The 22,562-nt window shown below is 38.3% G+C and overlaps 1 protein-coding gene across 2 annotated transcripts in view; it reads left to right on the top strand.

The window, feature by feature from the left end:
- NALF1 (NALCN channel auxiliary factor 1) overlaps positions 1–22,562 on the top strand; it is a 625,450-nt gene that overhangs the window by 489,587 nt on the left and 113,301 nt on the right. The window lies entirely within an intron of this gene.

The raw sequence follows: 22,562 nt of genomic DNA, 5'->3' as shown, positions 1-22,562 counted from the left end.
TTGACAATAGAGACAGGATACTTATTGATTTTTGCCTTTTTTTTTTATAGACTATTTTGATGTCCTTTGAAACGTATTTAGTATTCAAGGACAAATGAAGCTGAAATACTTTGAGAAAACATTTGTGAGCATTTGGATTTTCTTTTCTAAATATCTGACCCTTTATGATTCTTTAAAATACGCATAATAATTTCCTCTAATGATTAGTTGAAAGAAGATTGTATCTATTACAAAAAATTGCTTCTTGTTCTAATGAATAATTATGTAAGTTTAGAGAAAGAGCCCAGGATATCCATCAGGAGAACAGGAGTTTAGTAGTGATTCTATTACTAGTTCAGCATGTGAACCACTACAAGATACTTGATTTTTCTGAGACTTGGTAACTCTAATTGTGGATTGAGGTGCTGACATAGTGTTTCACCTCTGATTCATGTCATCTAGAGGAAAATATGGTAATGTGCACATGCCAAAGGAACTTTGCCTTTATGGCTGTATCATTTTTGTTATTTACAAACAAATTGTTTCTCAGTTCCACAAGCAATTGAACAATTGTTCTACAGTCTTCAGAATATATTACTAAGAAAGGTATCAGAAAAATAAGTTAGGTTTGAATTTTCTCTAAATGATAACAAAACTTGAAATCAATATGTAGGACACTCTGGTTCAATTTTGTAAAACTGAAGTTTTACTGCTGTCATGTAAACTTGATTTGAAACACTTTAGAAAAAGTGAATATTTGAAACTACTAGTGTTTTATTTTCTTCTTTAGTTCTCTTACCATCCTATTCTCTATTGTTGTAATTATTACATATTTTATGTAAGTTTGGGGCCATGCTACATTTCTGTGTTTATATGATAGCAACCCTAGTCAGCCATTAAAACGATTCACTATGTAATTTAGAGAAAGGATAGATGTGGAAGTAGAAAAAGATGTGGTGCAAAAGGACAAGTTGGTAAAAACATGTTCATGTATTTAAAAGAATTTTGTGAGCATAAATGCTTATATTTATTCTTGTTTTGGCCATTCTATGATGTTCTTCATGACAGAATTTGAATTTGGACTTATCACATTTGAAATTGAAAGATCCAGTTCAGCTGTTTGTACACAAATATGAAACAATTATTGCTGGAAGCACATTTATTCCAGTATCCCTGTGTAACCATGGTGATACAGCCCCACAGCTTGAAAAAAATTGCATAGGACTTGTGTCTATGAAAAAGACCTCATGCTATAATTCTGGATCAGCCAAGAGAAGAGGGTGGAAACACAATATACTTAAAGCCCAAAATATGCATTGCCTTTTATTTGACACTTTCTCATTTGGGCTTACATATACATAAACAATTCCTTTCATAGTTACCTTGATGTATTTTTCAGGCCAATTGAGAGTCAAGTGAGTACTAGTGTGATTCAGGATTTTATTCCCTACAATTTCATCTATTTTATCAGAATATCAAGGATGTAGATAAAAATGGAAATATTATGTTGATATCATAGATACTAAATATCAAATACCCACATATTTGTCAATGTCTTTTCCCTTTTGTCATCTAGTAAACAGAGTCTCAAATTAGTCCTCTTTGGAGTGAGAATAAGAGATCAGCTCCTCTTCTAAGGGCTGAAAATCTCCTGGGTTGGTGCCATAACGCATATTCCAGCCAGAGATACTAGAATTTTGACAAGGGCACATTGCCTTGAAATGACTGCTTTTGATTCTGGTCAGTGTAGCTAATCAATGCACCCATCCTCAAGCTCTCTTCACCCTTCCTGTGGGAAGCATGAGTCTGGAGGCTGTGCTGGGAGTGAGTACCGAGACACTTCCCAGAGAGCTGCTCCTCTTGAGTTCTCCAGAACCAAAGAGGCCTTGCAAGCAAAAGTCACATGTGTCATTCCTCAACCTCACTTATCCAAGTCTTAGGACCTTGCCTTGGTCAGCTGAGGTTGCTTTAATAAAATACTTTAGACCAGGGGGATTAAACAACAGACCGTTATTTCCCACAGCTCTGGAGGTGAGAAGTCCAAGATTAGGGTGCCACCTGGGCAGGTCCTGGGGAGTTTACAGATGGCTGCCTTTTTTCTGTGCTTCACATTGGAAGAAGGGGGGGGACATGCACCCTGGTCTCTTCTTATAAAAACACTACTCCCATTCACGAGGCCCCCACCCTCATGACTCCATGCACCCCTCCAAAGCCCCATCCCTTAACACCATTATGATAGGAGTGAGGTCTTCCACATATGAATTTGGGGGAGACACATCCAGTCCATGATAGGCCTGAAATGGAAGGGGAAAGGAAAGAAGTGATCTAAAATTTCAAAAGGTGAGGTAAGGCAACAAACCCCATGGGGACAATTTCTTTCTCTCAAAAAGTGAATTAAAGAGTCAAGTCAGATTTTCTTAGGAGAGAGCTACTAAACAGATGAAAATTAGGTTTGTTGAAAAACAGTTACCTAGGTCAGGACATGATGTTTTCTGGATACTCGACATCAGATTGCATTTACTAAGGAGCAATGCTAGTGTGATTATTTCCACACCACTTGACTATTAAATCTCTACATGGATTTCCAGAAAAATGTTGCAGAGTTACTTGCATTGAAAATTCAATCTCTTGTGCCAGAGAAAACTTTAATGTCTACTGAGATTTTATTCTTATAATGTACTTTTGTAAATTCCATAAGGCTAATTCTCAGTTTTATACTTAAACAATATTTTAGAGAAATGTAGTTTTTTTATGTTTATGGTCTTGAATATTAAGTATCTCATGATCCTGATAATATAGGTCGACTGAGAAGCTCTGCCTCATATATAGATGTTACAGTGTCAAACTCTAAGTTATGTCTCTGATTTAAAACCTAATTAACAATATTTTTGTAGACATATTAGCTCAGAGTATCTGTCCTGAAATTCTTTTTTGATCTTCAGTGGAATTGTGTTTGCTTGAGATTCAGCAAAAGAAGTAAATTCTGATGGCTTAGATAACCAGTGTGGATGCACCCAGAAACCATGTGTGTTGTCTCATTTATTTCTTCCTGTGAATGTAAGGGCTTAGACTTTGGATTACAAGTTTATCCCTCTATTTCCTCCTTTAAAAAAATGAGCTGAGAGGGACACCTGAGTAGCTCAGTTGGTTGGTTAAGTGTCTGCCTTTGGCTCAGGTCATCTTCAGTCCTGGAATTGAGCCCTGCATTGGCTCCTCACTCAGACAAATAATATCTTTTAAAAAAAGGAGATGAGAAAATTGTGTTCTTAGAACCTGGGCAAAAATATTTATGAGGCACTATGCCTCATTTAGAAATGAATTTCATTGAGAAATGTATTTTATTCTTCCAAACACTGGTGCATCCCTGAGACAAGAGAAGAGAGCAGAGCAAACAAAGGTTGAGGCAAAGCCATCCTGTCAAAGTGATCATTATAACTAATTGACAGAGGAAACTGCATTCTGTGAGGGCTTCTTATATCAGGTTTAAAGTTTAGGTTGATCTAAATTAGATAATTATAAAAAAAAACAATTGAATAAACCTCAAGAAAAGTTTGTTTTAAGCACCAGAAGTATTCCAAGCAATGGAGGTAGAGTGTGAAACTCTAAAGAGGAAAATACAAGAAAATAGAGCAGTGAAATCTGAGTTCATGTGCATGTGCATGTGTGTATGGATGCATGTGTGTGTGCATGTCAGAGGGGAAGGGGGTTTAGAAAGACAAGGGATAGGTGCCTGGGTGGCTCAGTCAGTTAAGCCTCTGCCTTCAGCTCAAGTCATGATCCCGGGGTCCTGGGATCGAGCCCCACATCGAGCTCCCTGCTCAGAGGGGAGCCTGCTTCTCCCTTTCCCTCTGCCTGCTGCTCCCTCTGCTTGTGCTCTCTCTCTTTCTGTCAAATAAATAAATAAAACCTTATTTAGAAAGAAAGAAAGACTGACAAGGGATTTAGGAAAGAGAAAGTCACTTAGACTCACCTCTGAAGGGTGAGCTGTGCTGGATGGAGGGAGCCACACTCTCAAGAGGGAATGGCAAAGACCTAGGTGTGTCCCCACCCAACCTGTACAGTCACCAGTCACATACAACTGATAACCACACCCTAGAAATCTGATAGCTGTTGAGGCCAACTACAAGGAACTTAAGAAGAGATTATTAGCCATTTGAATGCTGGCCTTGCAATCCCAAATACTCAAAACAAAGAGAAATTGAAATGATCACCTACAGTGAGATGTGTTTGAGGTCTGGTGGCTAATGTGAGTGAAAGTTTTAAAAGTATTGCCATCATCACGTTTCATCACCCTGAAATTATTCACAAGCCTGATATATTACCATATCTAGGACACCCAGTGACATTTGATTAAGTGGTAATTACATCAAAAGCCTGATAATAGGAAAAAATGCATTAAAATATGTGAATGACAACCTATTAGAATATTACCCATTATAGAATAGTTTGGACATGGCAGTCTCATTCATATTGCATTTGTTTAATAAAATGATCTCTCTCCAAATGAGTATAGCTGGACAGCATCAGGTTGAGGAGAAGGCAGCATTTCCTGCTTCCCCTCTTCCAGTTAGCTTCATAAGGTATGGGAAGCAAGTGGCCAGCAGAGCTGCAGCCAATGAGCCTAAGACTGTTGTTGGACTCCCTGTTTGATTGTTTTGTAGCTTCTGGTGTTTAGAGACAGGCAAGAGCTGTAGATCTCCTTTCCTGCAACTTTGTTATCCGGTAGACTACTAGTACAGTGGAATCAAATTTCTCTCTAAAGCAAATATTTATTAGCAATGTGACACTAAGACAGTCATTCTATCTGTGCTTCCAGCTCCCTCAAGCCCCAGCTCTCTGGCCTGGCCCTATTTGGTGGCGAAAACTGTCAGTGCAGGCTTCCCACATAGCAGGTGTGCCAGTGGCAAGATCTGCCTAACCTGATGGGATCCTGCCGGTGAATTCTCTAAGGCCACATTCAGGACCCGATGAGGGCTCTAGGCAGGAGGGGGCTCCATGCGAATGAGCACAAATTCCATGCTGGCTACTTCCCCATATCCCAGTCCTGCAGGGTCTGAAGCTCCTGTGCAGCATTTATAGACAGTGTACAAATCTTCAACACCCCTTGTAATAGGATGATCATTACAATACCCATTACATTGCTCAGTCCTTTGGATGTGGTCTGAGACAAAGAACCTGAGTCCTAATCCAGATTTCTTCACTTGTTAAAAATAAACTAATTACTTAGCCAAGTCTCAATTTTTATTTTTATAAAATAGGCAAAAGAGAGAGCTATTCTAAGAATTAATTGAAATAATGCATGGAAATAACACAGTGCCTTGCACATAGGAAACGTTAATAATTAGTAAAGGCTCTCATGCCTATGGTTGGCAATATTCTCGCAGTCCAGGAAAGCATTTTTCAGTCAGCCATGCTTGGACAATCTTGTTTATCTGATGGAGGATGGACAAAAGTGTTTTTGTTGGGTAGCAGAGCCCAACCTATGTTAAACTGCACTTCAGACATGCCGTTAAGAAATGCCGTTTGCTAATTTTGCCAGATGATGGATTACTTAGATAAGGTTCAAATAAATCCCAACCTCCTGCTTCCTGCTTCCTAGCTTTTCTGCCTTCCATATTTTTTCTACTGCCACAAATTTTTTAAAAATTTGTTTCAAATTTGCATATTTTCCTTTTCTGATGACTTGCTGCTCATCAAATGATTTGATAAGAAATAAGAACATTTTCTTAAGAACTAGCAGGTACTATAGGATAAAGTACCAGAAGTCAAAGGACAGAAATGGACTTTTTTCTCCTCTCGGCTCTGAAACTAACCAGCAGATTTGGGACCAGTCATTATTTTTCATTTATTCCTTTTCTTTGGTCAAATCAGGACATGAGCCTCACATGATTGTCTGGAAACTGAGTTAAGACATAGATGTGAAATTGGAAAATATAAACATTTTTGAAGAGGTAAGTCAGGATGCATTCTATAATCAGGTCTTTATATTACATTATGTTATTTGTATATTTGATTTTTATTTTTATTTACAATGTATTCTATTATCCCATTTTTAGGACAATATGCACACTATGCTTTTCAAATTATATGGTACTTGTTAAGGGTCATGAATAATTTGAGAACATGAAAAATAAGTCACATGTTAACAGAGTACTTCCACATTTCCACTGACAATTTCAACATTTGACTGAACAGAGGATCTTTGGCAGGTTGGAGTGGATTGCGATAGCCATCTTTATAATTGATTCTGTTGTTTCAGCAAATCCATTTTGCATCAATAAACATAAATCATTTAAGAGGATTAAAGTAAGAACTTCTATTCATCCAGGTTTTGTTAATATCGAGTGTAGAAATGGTCTATGTGGTATTGAAGAATGTACCTTGAGCTATTGACAGGACATACTTTGGCATAACTGTCCTGGATCAATATATTTTGTTTTAGCTCATCTGCAATGAATAATGATTTCTTTAGAAGTTGCATAAACTACTGAAAAGTGGAAAAAAATTTCAGGGAAATCTGGCCATTGTTTCATGAGATTACCAGTACATCTTTTACACACACACACACACACACACACACATATGCACATGTACATGCACCCACGCATGCGTGCACGCATGCACATCAAACTCATACACAAAATACCATGAGTTAATGTAATGGTGTGGTGAAGAAATGCAAAACTTTGATTAACTGACAGTTAAGTCTTTATGCCATGTTTTACCTGACATAAAGATACATTCTTCGAATTTAGAGATTTTCCAGAAACTTGTTTCTGAATATATAGAGACATCTTGATACTGTTTTAAAACAGCTTTTGTTTGTTTATTTGTTTGTTTTTTTTTTAATAGAACTGTACTACTTTAATCTGCTAACCAGAAAGCTAATTACAAGGTTAAATATGGAAATTTGACCTCAGGTATGCAAATTTGAAATTGCCTCTAGTCGTTTAGGTAAGCATACTGACCAGAAGGAGGAAGAGTTAGAATGGGTTTAAAGCCTGTCATGAAAAAAAAATAAAAATAAAAAAAAATAAAAAATAAAATAAAATAAAATAAAGCCTGTCATGGACAAAAAGCAAAATGTCTTAAAATGATAGACATTTTGAAATAAATGTTTGATTAATTGGGATCCCTGGGTGGCTCAGTGGTTCAACACACCTGCCTCTGGCCCAGGGAGTGATCCTGGAGACTCGGGATCAAGTCCCACATCGGGCTCCCTGCATGGAGCCTGCCTCTCCCTCTGCCTGCGTCTCTGCCTCTCTCTCTCTCTCTGTGTCTCTCATGAATAATTAAAATCTTTAAAAAAAAAATGTTTGATTAAAAATACAAGATAGGGATCCCTGGGTGGGTCAGCGGTTTAGTGACTGCCTTTGGCCCAGGGCTGATCCTGGAGTCCTGGGATCGAGTTCCGCATCAGGCTCCCTGCATGGAGCCTGCTTCTCCCTCTGCCTGTGTCTCTGCCTCTCTCTCTGTGTGTGTCTCTCATGAATAAATAAATAAAATCTTTAAAAAAAATAAAGATATCTATGACTTATAAAAAATAGGAAGTACTGAAAAATATTTGTCTAAGTGTTGAGACAATTATAAAAACGCATCTTTTCTAAAGCCACCTATAGCTTTCCTACTGGTGGAAAACAAACAAACAAAAATCCATACAGGAAATGAAGGAGAGATACATTCTAACAGTTTGTCTGATATATTCAAATTTAAAACAAAAATTTAGGGAAAAAGTATAAACAAAGGACCAAAGAAACATATAATGAGTATGTATTCATAATTTAGGTATTTTATTCTACAAATATTTGCTGTAGGCCTACCATAGTACTCTAGTACTAAGTACTCTAGTAGGCTCATGAACTGGAGCCTACATCTTATAATCTGATGTGCAGAGCAATGAACAACGAGGAGCCACTGGTAGATTTTTAAGTAGAGGAAACTATAGTTAAACTTATATTTGTAAATGAGTTCTCCAAGGACAAAGTAAACAAATTATTGGAAAGGCAAAATCAGAAACTAACTCAGAGGCTAATAATATAACCTTTCCTCCAAATCCCCCCAAAAGCAATAGAGCTGTGCAAGACTAGAAATGTGGAAGCAGGATGGATTTTCTCAAAAATTCTAAAATGACAACCTGAAGATTAAAGCCCAGTTGAAGCAAGATCGTTTAAGTGCCCTGAAATCAGAGTAGAGCTTTTAAAGCTGTTCACTAGACACTGGGGTTTATGGACATCATACTCTCTCACTGAGCTAGCTCTCTTAAAGTGACTCAGAAGCTGTGTGGCACGAAGGGCATTTGCAGCTTTGTGGGGAGGCAGAGCTGAACCCTGCCACAATTGTAGATAGTGAGGGTCAATGGGCCAGCAATCGCTTGATGGGACTTCACTGGCCATTTCTCATCTGCTGTATTGAGGAAGTGATAAAAATTTCTTCATGAAAAGATGAGTGTCTTGAAAACAGAACCAGCTCTAATTGCAGAGTTAAATGAAAAGAGCAAGTGAAGTCAGTGCTAGTAAAATCTTCCTTGGTCTTTACCCTGAAACCAGGGATTAGCATGCAGTTTCCAGGAAATTACAGATGGAATATTTTTCTGAAATACACAAGGAAGAGAAGGGGAAAGGTAGTGTAATAATGATCCAAGATTGGTTTCTGATATTCAGTGATTGGTTTGTGGTTACTTAAGAAACAAGAGTCATCCCAAGAATCCACCATTAGTTTATCCAAGCTGGTGCCAGAGATTATTTATCTTCTGGGACGTCTTTATTGTTGTCAAAGAGGCACTCAACAAACTAAAGCCTTGTGACAACCTTTTAGGTGAAGATATAGATACGTAGGTTTGTTCACATTGCACATAGATGAGTTTATAGCTGCTTGAAGTGTTCTTCTAGAGAATGTTGTTGAAGAAAAATACCAGTCTGAAGGGAGCAATGTACTACAGGACTTACAAGGACCGATTGGATCAGCGTGACCAACCAACTGAAATAACAAGGCAAATTTAGAGATTGTGCGAATGTTCCACAACATTTTGGATAATCTCCACAAATACAAGACAACGAAACCTGGTTTAACAAAAACCCTGAGTTCAATGTAAAACAATAGGGTAGATGGTATGGCTATAATAATAACAATAATAATAATAATAATAGGGCATTAGGCTCTATTAATAGAGAAAAAAGGCAAAAACTCTCACGCTACCTGAAATGGTTGAATATGTTAGAGTTTTCGTTAAGTGTTAACAGGTGGAAAGTCTGTGGAAACCCCCCCAAAATGGTGTGTTTTAAAGGAATTGTGGACAAAACCTGTGTCATTCCAAATGTAGGACCAGGAACAATTCACAGAAATTACTGGAAACCAGAGTTCAGTTCCAGATGAGGACAAGTTTTGTACCATCTAGAGTTATCTGAAAATGGAAAGGGCTGCTTTTCCAGAGAGAAAAAAAGTTGGCCAACGTCCTGATCCTCAGAAAGTCATCTCGCTAATTATTCCTGAAATCAGCATTTAAACACTTGGAACAAACTTGCTAAGTGTAGCTTTTTCTTCAACTCACAAAGCAGATTTAATGTTTCCAGTGGAGTTCGAGATGTTCTTCTAGCAGTGAAAATTGCCCAAACTACAGGGAAAATGATTAATACTCATTATCAATCACTTGCAATGTTCTCATATTTTTGTCTCAATATTCAGAAAAATAAAATTGCTTGTTCTGTTCTTTTAGGCAGCCTGTTCCCTTCAACTCATTAATTTATCTTGGAAACTCCACTTTTCAAATTTAAAGGCTCATAATTAGAATGTTTAATATTGATGGAAAAAGTAAAATGAATTCATTACCAACAAAAATAAAAACATTTGCCAACCTTTTGAATAAATGTCCGGTAGACTTGCTTCATCTACTGTAACCCTCGCTATTTATCTTAAGATCCGGTGTGCAATAATATTGTAAATTTCTCCAAGTTTTAAACATCCACATCCATAGCCTATGAAGTCACATGAAATCTTTTTTATAAATACTCACAGGAAATAATATTCTGAAAGATATAGTTTCTCTTGAAACAATGTCATCAATAAAAGTTTACAGAGGTTCATAGACCAAAGGAGCATTAGCGGTCGTGCGATATAACCTTTTCGTTGTAAGATGAAATTTTGCAATCAATAATGATGACACGGGGAAGCTTGTCCTGTCACAGATCACGTGCCCAGGACATAGAGCTTAGTAAACGTTCATTTAAGCCATGGCTCCTTACTCAAAGGACCTATGGTTCTTGCAACATTAAACATTTATTTATTAATGATGAGAGGCTTGTAGAAATAATTCTTGATTGTTACAAGATCTGTTTTGTAGTCCTGATGATTTATTATCCATCCCAGACCCTGCGTGATTAACAATTGAATTCTGTTTCGGTCCAGTGGTCCCTGGACTTGATTCTCAGTAACAGTGAAGTCAATGGGGAAGATTGATTTGGAAAATGCCCATTTGGAGTTGTGGTTTCACTGACCACAGCAGGGTGGGTCAGGAAAAGGTAATTTCATTTGATTAGTTGGTTTTCTTTGTGGTTTTGTGTTTGGTGGGTGAGAAGAACTCAGGGGAAAACTTCCAAAGGAAAGGTTGCTGTTGGGATGTTTTTCTCCTTAACGGTGAATTTTCAGATTTACTTTCAAGGACTGAAAACGGCCATGTCTTCCTACTGCCAGTCAGTGTCTGTTTATTTTATATGCGCATATTTAAGAGGCTTATCCTAGAGAAGTATCTGCATAGCATTACACACAACAAGCCAAAAGTCCTGGGATTTGCTTTCCTGGCAAAGTGCTTCTATGCCCATGTCTTCATATACCATATGTTTGCCAATGAGGTTTGAAATTTATATCTGGAGCCCTGTTCTCTTCTCTGAGCTGCTGTTAAATGTCTCCACTTGGATGCGTCACAGACACTTTAAATTTAAACTCTTTAAATCGGCCTCCTGGGCTGTCCATTCAATCCAGCTTCTCCATTTCCAGCCTCAGATTGGTGGTGGCTCTTCTCACCATTCAACCACCCTGGAATCATCATCATCTGAGCAGCTCAGAGTCCTCAGGTGAGCGTGAGGGCAGAGTGCGGTGGGAAAGGCACGCACAGTGGCAAGAGGCTGCCTTAGTTGCTAATTCTGGGACCACCATACACTGACTGCATGCCTTGGACAAGTTATTTGAATCTCACAATTCTACTATTTAATCATCTGTACAAGGAGGACGATTGTCTTAGAACCTACCTTACATAGATGTTTTGAGGGTTTAAAATTAATATTTGTTATTCTATATTTATATTATGTATGCACCTTTAAGAACAACGCATAGCATATCACACTTTCTCCTCACATGTAGCCAACCACTGATTTTCACCAAGTTACCCCTTTTTTTCTTCATCCGTTCCATCCTTTCTGTCCTGGCTGCCAGTACTTGAATTCTGGTCCTTGTCACCTCTCCGTGAGATACTGCAGTTGCCAGATTATTTATTCATTGTCCCTATGTTGGTCTTACTTTAAATCCATTCTTTATGCTCCTGGCAGAGTGATCTTCCACCATATAAATCGAATCATCATAGCATTCTGTTTAATGTTCAAATGTTCAATATTCCTTTGTGATTCATCATTCGTTTTTAAAGATTTTACTTATTTATTCATGAGAGACAAAGAGAGAGGCAGAGACATAGGCAGAGGGAGAAGCAGGCTCCTTGCGGGGAACACGATGTGGGACTTGATCCCGGGATCCCAGGATCAAGACCTGAGCCAAAGGCGGATGCTCAACCACTGAGCCACCCAGGCATCCTGTGACTCATCATTTTAACATCTAAACTCTTTGGTATTTTTGATGAGACCATTCACGAATAGCCTACTTACCAGTTGGTCCAGCCTTGTATCTTGGCACTTCCTCTTTCATATCTTCTGACCAACACTGTTCAGTCCTCTGTCTCTGGCATCTGGCATCTTGTGAAGCTATTAAGTTCGGGGTGTATTAGCAAGCTGAGCTCCTGAACTATGCTGCTTAATCTTCTCCCAGACAAATGTAAGTCTCTGTATGAAGATGTATGGGTGAATGTGTCTTAGAAATATACATTCATTTTCTTTAGAGATGTGCCTACATATGGGAGCAACTATACATACAGGTGCTTCACCTTGCTTCTGTAATTTAGCAGTACCTAGAGGACATGGCTTCATAAGCAGTCTGTACAGATCGAATCCTTTGAGTCACTGTTTCATGAATTTTGCGTAAGACATTCTCCAGTAATGAACCTTTACTCTGTCCCCATATTTTTGCTTGCATAAACAGTGTGACCATGAGCATCCTTTTACATAGTCTTTGCCTACAAATGTAAGAACACCGAGTGAGAAAATTACCAGAAGTAGAATTGTTAAGTCTAAGGGTGAGAACACTTAAAATGTTTATAAATATTTCCAAGTTATGCTTCAAGAAGGAGCCCGATTTTTACTCCCACGACAGTACACGTGAGATCCCATTACCGTCTTCTGCCTCAGAGCATACAGACATTTTTGCCTATGTGAATCTGAATTCCCATTCAACAGCTATACTTTATAAATACTTCCTTTCTCCTCCGAGGTTTTTTGGGTTTAAAAAAGTGATAGTCCCGCTATGGTTCACTATAGAATAAATCTGGGTTTTTGCAATTTGCATGCATTCAGCAGCTCAATAACTTGGAGAACCTTCTGAAAGCAGTGACAGATTCTATGCAAAAAGAATACAAATGTGAATTATAGCTTTTATTTCGTTAAAGGATGAGTTTTGCTGTTGATAATAAGAGGGAGAAAAACTTCGAAAAGATGTGTTTATTGTGTGCTAATCGACATTGATGTAGTTCACATATGTCCTTGGAAAACTGTCACTCCTAAACAAATCCTTAGTACGTAAATATTTTCCAAATGAAATGAAAGTTAATAGAAGTTATTTGCTTCTTTTACTTTTTTTCTGGCGGAATTCTTTTTTTTTTTTTTTAATTTTTATTTATTTATGATAGTCACAGAGAGAGAGAGAGAGAGAGAGGCAGAGACACAGGAAGAGGGAGAAGCAGGCTCCATGCACCGGGAGCCCGACGTGGGATTCGATCCCGGGTCTCCAGGATCGCGCCCTGGGCCAAAGGCAGGCGCCAAACCGCTGCGCCCCCCAGGGATCCCTCTGGCGGAATTCTTATGCACAGTCTTATCACAACATATCTGCATGCTTCTTATGCAGTAGCAGGAAAGTACTAGAATCTTTAGTAATTATTTCTTGTGTTGGTTCTCTTAACTTGTGGTATAGGGTTTGCATGCTTGTGAAACACATTTTCATTCCAGAAATTCAGCTTTTATTTTTAATTATTCAATTCTTTTGTTAGTCTTTGCTTCTTTTCCATGACTACCTTAAACAATTTCTGTGACATTTTTATTTAAAAAATTCTTTTTTTTAAAATTTTTATTTATTTATTTATTATAGTCACAGAGAGAGAGAGAGAGGCAGAGACATAGGCAGAGGGAGAAGCAGGCTCCATGCACCGGGAGCCCGACGAGGGATTCGATCCCGGGTCTGCAGGATCACGCCCTGGGCCAAAGGCAGGCGCCAAACCACTACGCCACCCAGGGATCCCTAAAAAATTCTAAAATTAATATTTGGCTGCTTTATTTTATCTGAAATAAAATATTATTTATCTGCTTTATTTTGGTATCTTTATTTTATCTCGATTATCCCAGATCTTCTTTATGGCATGGAGATTGTGGTTTAATGTAATTGCTGGTTAAGAGTTCAAAAATAAATTAATTATTTCCTGTTTTTAGGCTATTTTGTGCATATTATCAATATGCATCTGTTATATACTATTTCATATAACAAATACTTTATAATATACTCTTAAAACTGATAAGATTTAAACCAGACTAGAAATGCCATCCATTCTGTTCATGATATAACTTATCTTCTCCAAACTAATATTAAACTTTATGCTTTTGAGTAGAGGGTTTAGGAGCTATCTTGATTTTGAACCTAATGATGATTCCCAGGAATTGTTGTTTTCAGATCTCTAATTTGCTGACATTGCAAATATATAAAATTGTTATCAAAGTCATAGAAAAAATGGATAAAAACTCAATCTTTTTCTTACTGGGAACAAAAAATGGCTTTGTTAAAAGCCAATGACTGTTATTCAAGTGCCCGCATTCTTGAATATTTGTTAGAAATGCATTAAGATATATACTTAGCTAGGCAAGTGTTCCTGTCTCAGTGATGGATTTTTTGCATGGACTGGCTAACTCCAGAAAATTGTTACATTATCATCTTGACTCTCAGCTTATTGACAATCACACTCACCTTTCAAATAATCTTCTGTTTTACTGAAAAGTTTTGTCATAGGTGATAAAAAATTAAATGTAAGACAAAGTATTATTCTGATTGCAAAATCAGAATTAGAGTCTTAGTCACTAACTGTTTCAGGTATAATGTTAGGTAAGTTCCATATCTATCACACAATCTTTTTTCTCTTTCTAGAAAGTAGTTTTCATTTACATTTCTAAAAATAAAATAAAAACTTAGGTGTTTACTTTAGAAAATGTTCAGTACTTCCCACTTCTTGCTTTCTGTTATAATTGCAGTGATGACTTAATTAAAGATTTAGGCACTATTCTTTGGCAACAGAGAATGTAAAATGCGGTCACGGGTTGCAAATAAATCAGCAAAATGCAAAGCAAGTACATTTTTTTAAAAAGAGAACTACAACTTAAATCGTAAGATTTTAAGACTTTTTAACTTCCATTTCATTTCTCATTTTTATTGGGAAAAGACTATGCTCATTTCTACTACTTTGGGAAGGAGAAACCAAAAGTAAAAATAATTTTAAGCCAAGAGAGATGCTGTAGACTCAAAAAAATAAAACAAAACAAAACAACAACAAAAAAAAAACACTGAACAGAAATAGAGACTTAAGCTGAACGTAGGAAAGAGTTGCCACATTTTTCATCCTTAAGTTCTGATAAGTTTGGAAGACCTGGAGGAACTGAATTTCAGTGTCTAAAGTAGAAAACACTTATTCAAAAGTAAATCTGACAAAGTACATTGGAAATTGCACTTGCTCAATGCCAGCATGAAGTTGCCTGTGTATGTTTTACTTTATGTTACAGGACAAAGTAACCAAGAGAAGGCAGTTGAGGTAAGAGTATGGAAGGCTTTTCAAGTCACAGGGAGGAAGCGGCACATATGCCACAAAGCATCATAAACTCCTAAGTAAAAAACCGCTCAGGGGCGCCTGGGTGGCTCAGTGGTTGAGTGTCTGCCTTTGGCTCAGGTCATGATCGCGGGACCCCAGGATCGAGTTCCGCATCAGGCTCCCTGCAGGAAGCCTGCTTGTCCCTCTGCCTATGTCTCTGCCTCTCTCTCTGTGTGTGCCTCTCATGAATAAATAAATAAAATCTTTAAAAAAAAAAAAAAACTGTTCCGTGCAAACCAGTGTCCTAAAGAAAAGAGTTGGTCTGCATGGTTCCTCAGAGGCATGGGAAGAAGGTGTTAGGAGGGGTAGCAAGCAGTGCCAAGAGCTTGTCTTCCAGGGGAGCCATGAAGAGGTGTAAACCCAAGAGACATCTTTCAGAACGCATGAAGGAACGCATGAAATTTATGATGAGGAACTTTGCCAATGAAAAGCAGAGAAATCCTGAAGTCTTTCATATTTTCTATTTTGACACACAAAAAGGGCATCAAGCAAGGAGCCAATCTGAAGGGAGGGGTCATATTTTTAGTTTTGGTCAAGCTGCATTTAAAGTGAGGGCAAGGAACTGTCATGGGAGGGCCCGGTTAATTGTTGGGGAGTGTATGGCAATCTAGGGGAATGACCACATCGAGAGAATTGGCGGTGACGTGGCAACGGGGAAAAATGAAGGAACATTGAAAAATATTTTCAGGCTCTGCACCTGCCCCCCTCCACCTTGCGGCATTGTATGGCTTTGATTCCATTCCATTGCGTGAGCTTTTTCTCATTTGTTCCACAAATACTTTTGAGAGACTACTAAGTATTTTGCATGGTGCTTATGTACTGGAGATGCTAATAGAAAATGAAGAGATTCCATTCTGGGGTAGGCAGTTTATCAGAAAATATACACAAAAGGAAAAGACGGTAAGAACCCAAGGGGGTAAGTTCAATGTCCAATGAAGTATATACCTAACCTAGACTGGGCAGGGAGGGGGTGCACAGAAAAAAATGTTATTAAAGCTAGATAATTAGGGTAAATCCTGGTGAAGGGGAAGAGGGGGAGATCCTGCGCAAAGAAATAAAAGTGAGAGGGAAAAGAGAAGATCACTTCATGCAGGACCTAGTGGAAATCCACTAGGATCTAGTCTTGCTATAGAATTAATAGAGGGTGTGACTAGACAGACCTCAGAGAGGGTGCGAAATAAAGCACTAAGTCCGGGCACATCACGCAGAGTCTCATTAAGGAACTAGTTCATTAACCTGGGGCAATGAGGAGATGAAAGGATTTGCATTTCCAGATTATGCAGACGGTCCTGAGGAAAGTGGATTCTAGGAGGCCAGCTGGAGGCCGCAAGCCTAATTAGAAAGCAATCAGAGTGTTCTAGGACAGCAAGGATGAGGGCCCTTACTGGGGTGATGGTGGCAGGGCTCAAGAGAAGGGGAGCAGACCTGAGAGTTATTTCGAAGATGGCCAGACTCAGTAAATTATAAATACTCGCAGGTGACTCGCAGGTGTTTCGCTTTCTTCTTTCATTGCTTTAATTTTGTTTTAGAGTTAATTTAGGTTGTGGTTATGATTAGTCTTTTCCATCTGGGAACTCATGCCTTTAAAGTGCTGAGAAATACATTTACATTACTTTTTAAGAAAATCTTGTCCTGGGACACCTGGCTGGCTCAGTGGCTGAGCATCAGGTTGTGATCCTGGTGTCCTGGAATCGAGTCCTGCATCAGGCTCCCCGCAGGAAGCCTGCTTCTCCCTCTGCCTGTGCCTCTGCCTCTCTCTCTGAATCTCTCTTGAATAAATAAATAAAATCTTTAAAAAGGGAAAAAAGAAAATCTTTTCCCTTCTTGTCTGTGCTCTCTTTCGGAGAGAGCTTTATTTCTTTCATTTATCAATCTCTTAATGCCTGTTCTTGATCTTGCTCTTGGCCATTTCTCTCTCTCCCCTATTTTTTTCTTTGTTACTTCCTGGAGATTTCCTAATTTTATCAGAAAAATATCAGAAAAATTTTTTGTTATTTCAACTATCAGCTGAATATTTTAAATTTCTTTATATTTTACATTATAAACTTCGAAGAGGTCTTTCTTCTCTAGTCCATTTGTCATGAATGCAGTTTTTTTTTTTTCCTTTCATTTTGATGAGAACATAATTTTTGTAGTAGAGGCATTTTCTTCTGCTGTTGGTATTATGGTCGTTTTCCCAAGTTCTCCCTTCTCATTTGTTTTGGTTCTAGTCTTTTTAAGTCAGGAGTTTTTATCAAATACCTTGTGACACTTTTTTTTTCTTTTTCTTTTTTTTAATGATTAGGAGTGAGACACTTAAAAAGCTGACTGGGTAATCTCTTAATGGTGGGTGGGAATATTGGCGTGATTGCGGAATTCTCTGTGTGAAAGCTCCAGCGCGGGCCCTGGAGGGTTCTTTCTCTGCCAGGTCAGTTGTCACTTCTGCATTTTGTCTTGTATGGATTACAATTGTCGCTTTTAGGCGTCTCTCTCTGAGTTGCATAGAAGCTGAAGTTCTTATTTCTGTTCCGATTCTCCTTGATTTTATTTTAATGATTTCTAAATTCAGACAGAACTTTTAGAAATGTTTGCATTGGGGCACCTGGGTGGCTCAGTGGTTGATGGCTGTCTGTGGCTCAAGGTGTGACCGGGGTCCAGGGACTGAGTCCTGCATTGGGCTCCCTGCAGGGAGAGCCTGCCTCTCCCTCTGCTTGTGTCTCTGCCTCTCTCTGTGTCTCTCATGAATAAATAAATAAAATGTTTTTTAAAAATCTGAATTTTACCACCTTACCATCAGGAGCCTGCCCCCTCTACCAACTCTTTTTTTTTAATGGATCACTTTTGGGGAAACTGAATTGTGGTGGATTTGCTCAAAGAGTATCATGTTAATTTAATGAACAATAAAATAGAGTTCAATTTTGAAAAAAACTCTTCTTTGGCTAATGTGCTGCAGGGTTCACTTCTAGGCCAGCAAACCTAAGGAATCCCACATAAAGATGTTTTATTAATTAGAAAGCTTATACGTTCTGAGATATGTGTTTTAAGATCTGACAGTTTTCAGATTAAAGAAGCAACATCAACCATTTCACTTTTCAGAGGCTTCTTTGAAAATTGACATACAGTTTCAATCACAGCTTAAGCTTGGGTGGTAAACATGTTTATCTTTTACAGAAGCTGGCTGGGAAGTAACAGGAATTATCTGCGTGTGCGGAGCCTCTTTTATAGCTCGTTTTTTCACTTAGATTGTAGATGAAGTACCTTCAAGCAAAAATAATACAAGCAGTATGGATAGTGGAGATGAGAACAGCTGAAGAACGATCTCATTTGGTAGAAAAAAAAAATGTGTTATAACGTCATTCAGGATATTTGGCTGGCTCTGACTGAGTAGTTTTCTTATCAGATTGAGACTTTTTTTTAATCCTTTGTGTTATTTTATCCATTTGTGTTGTTTTATCCACCATGTCTTATGATGAGGGGTGGATATATTTCCATATTTCACATAAAGAGAAAACCAGATCTTTTTTGTTATCATCATTTTTTTTTTCCTGGCAGAAGAGCTACCTTTTTCCTTTATATTTGACGAAATGAAATGAATGATGATACCTCGATATAAAGAAACATCACTGGTGAGAAGAAAAGAAAATCCGTTTTGGTTATTTGTCACTATTATAGGGGAAATCCCATCTTACTACCTGAAGCATTAAGATATTAAAAGCAAAAAAAAAAAAAAAAAAGATATTAAAAGCAAGACAAAAACAAAAACAACACATTCACAGAAACACAAAACCAGCTAGCCCTGCAAATACATCCCCCCCTGGCTGGGAGCCACTGACACAGAGTGCCATAGGGATTGACATCTGGAGTTTTGGAGGTAATCTCTCGGGGTATTCTGCTTCTATGTGAAGGAATAAAATGGCTCTTTATGCTTACCTAAGAGGAATCTTGTTGACTGTAAAACTCAGAGAATGATTAAAATTGTAAAAGCAAACCACTTCAACACAACAAACACGAGGCTGGAAAGTGAGCCATATGATAACCTCATCCGTCACAGAAGCAGTGTGCTTTTTAAGAGGAATATGCTGTATGTTCTGACTGTATTCTGGCCAGTGCCCTGGTGAAGAACATGCTAACTGAGCTCCAGAACTGGGAGTAGTCACAAAAAGTAGACAGATTCTTCTGCACACCAAGCACTAACCTCCATGCTAAGCTCCAGCAACATTACCCCCTAACCGAATAGATTTTCCAGATCTTTCCTTGCCTTTCTAGGCAAGGAGGATCTTTCCAGATCTTTCCTGTTCTTACTACAGACATGTGTGCTAGCCTCTTATCAGGGTGACACCATCTCATTACACGTCAGTTCAGGCTTTCCTGACTCAGATCAACTCTGCCTTCTCTTGACAATGTCTGAGTCTTCCTTGCCTCAGGATTTCTCTCAGAGCTTTGAGAAATGTCCAGCGAAAGTGATCATGTTCTTTGGCATTTAGAAGCAGGAGTATTTCTGGCTTTCATTTAAGTGGTCAAGAATTCCAGAAGCCAATGGATGTGAGGAAACCAGTCATCCTGGAGACCTTATTGTAGTCTATGATCCCTAATCCCTTCTGTACTCAGAGAAAGCCTTTTTCTGAACAAAGAGCTCCTTTTGCTCCGGCTTGTACTGTTCATTCACTCATCAACAGTTTGGTGAAACAGTAAGGGCTAGGCAGATACAAAAATGAATGAGATGATGACTCACTATAGTGAACTCCTTGACTAGCAAAGAGGAGAGTTAAGTGATGGACCCATTTCTACTGAAACAATGCTGTTGTAAAAGATAGATACACAAGTAGACAAGACATTTGGTCTGTAGTCTACATGCCTTAAATTGGATTAGAAGTCAATCCAGTTTCTCACCTCAAAAAATTGGGGTGGGGGAGGAATTAAAAAAATGGACAGATAAGGCAGGATTCAAGTGTGAAGAGGCTGGTGGCTCCAGAGAAGAGGAGAAGGAATGTATGGGGATGCTTGATTGAGTATTGGCTTGAGGAAAACGGTTGATGGGTCACCCACACCACATTTTTGCCATTGTAAACAATTTTGCATAAATCTATTAGTTAATAAATACTTTTCAGATTTGGGATTGATTTTTTTTTTTTAGTAGAGACTTTCAAAAGTAGAGGTAGTAGATTGGAGGTACGAGCATTAAAAATTCCCTAATATGTATTGCAAATCACTTTCCTAAAGGGTATGCCAATTGATGCTCACCCATGATATCTGAGAGTGCTGGTTTCCCCAAAACTGTGGTAGGATTTGTTTATTTATTTTTGTAACTGTCTATTGGAAAATGGAGAACCTTTGGTTTTGATTTAAAATCAATCAATGTTGGGGCTTAGTAGTTAAGCATCTGCTTTTGGCTCAGGGTGTGATCCCGGGGTCCTGGGATCGAGTCCTGCATCAGGCTCCCCATGGGGAGTCTGCTTCTCCCTCTGCCTATGTCTCTGCCTCTGTGTGTCTCTCATGAATAAATACATAAAATCTTTAAAATATAGATATAGATATAATAAAAGCAACTAATGTTAAATATTTTTTTCTCAGTCATCAAATGACTGGGTGCTGGTATCTCCTTTGTTCTGAATCATCATTTCATGTCTTGCTCTCAGTAATTTTTGGAAACTTCAAGTGTCTCTTTATTGATAATCCATGGGAAATTGGTGCTGATATTTCATATGGTTACAAATATTTCTCAGTTCCTCTTTACAGTTTTGGTTATGGTGGTTATGGCTCTTAAAGAAATATGGCAAAGGAGAGCACAGATACAAGGTAGGGGAAAAATAGAGGAAGTGGGTTGTAGAAATCTAATGATATTCCCAGTGCTTCCCTGAGCAAGACACCATGTAGAAAAAACAATGGCATTAAGCAGCACAATTACCATATTTACTACCTCCCCCACATTAGTGTTATACCAAGGATGTAAGATGACATATTTCATAATACCAGCTGTGCCTCAGAAGACAATCACAATATCATTAATGATAGTTAGAAATTTCATCATAGGTTACAGTGTAGTATATCACTTCTAAATAATTGTCATTAATCACAGCAAGTTTATATGTCCACTGAAAATATTAGTATAAAGCGAAGGAAGATTTCTTTTTGGCCATTAGACATGAAGCCATACTATTTGCGTTAAAGAGTATCTATTCTCCCAGTGGTTCAAGAGTGAGTGGACTCTGTGGTGCTGCAGAGAATGAGGAGGTCAGGGGTGGGGGCGTCTAAGACTGAAGCCATCTACCAGCTTATCTTCTGTCATCAGATTGAATGTTTGCCGTCATAACTCCAGCAGATTTTTCTTTAAATTAAAAAAAAATCATGTAAATATAATCCAAATGAATCAGTCAAACTAATGAGCAAAAATGATCCTCTCTTGAAGTGAATATATTCTACCTGCTTCAGGGCTGCTACTCTGAGGTTGGTGCCCAAATGGAATCAGTTAAACCACAGCCTTCCACTCTGTCCTGTCCTCCCATCTCTGTCTCCAGAAATAACACCTTTTCTTAATGTAGGTAATAATTTTCGTTGTCACAGCAAACAACAGAAAACAAAACATTCTCTCTGATTAGTGGGGAGAAATGGGCACAAAACAGGACAAAAGCTCCAAGCTACTGGTTCTCCAACTTGGCTGCATGGTGGTATAATCTGGGGCTCTTTGACAACTCTGGGGGGCTCACCCCAGAGGGTCTGATTTAATGGGGTTCAGCCAAGGCATTGGCATTTCTAAACTCCCCAGGAGGATTCTTAAGGCAGTAAAGGCTGAGAACAAGTGGTCTGTGGTGCCACCCCTCCTCCCAGGTGTGCCCGTTAATAATTAAAGTGACTAAGAGGTCAGATGTAGCATGGCTTTGGTAAGGGGTGGGAGTGTATGCTTTACAAGGAAACAGACACACATATGAACACAGTATTATGTCATTAAGAAAAAAATGTCAACTCAGGGCTTTCAGGTGAGGTTGAACATGGCAAGGACACAGTATTCTTTAAATTCTTAATTCTCATGGTAAAAATATCAGGTAAGATGGTGTTTCCAATCAGTTATTGGTTGAAAATAAGATGTTATTCACTTTTGTGGTGGTGGTGGTCACTCTTGTTGACAGATCATGATCAGAGCCTTTTCCCTGAGCTCCAAAACTTATAAGATTAAGTTATAAGTTATCATTATAAATGATAATCCATGCAACATTATTTACCAATCATTGAAATACCAGATTTCATCCTTGATACTAAATCACCACTGATACTAAATGATAGCAAAACCATTGCCGTTATTCACACATACACGCAACTGTGGACCATGGTAGTGAGCTTTGACTTGGATTCTGCTGTTGCTATAGAGTTTCACGGTTGCTGTAAGGTTCTGCTG

The sequence above is a fragment of the Canis lupus genome, chromosome 22 (assembly GCF_003254725.2).
Source record: "Canis lupus dingo isolate Sandy chromosome 22, ASM325472v2, whole genome shotgun sequence".
NCBI lineage: Eukaryota > Metazoa > Chordata > Mammalia > Carnivora > Canidae > Canis > Canis lupus.
This window is presented reverse-complemented; position numbering and strand designations above follow the sequence as displayed.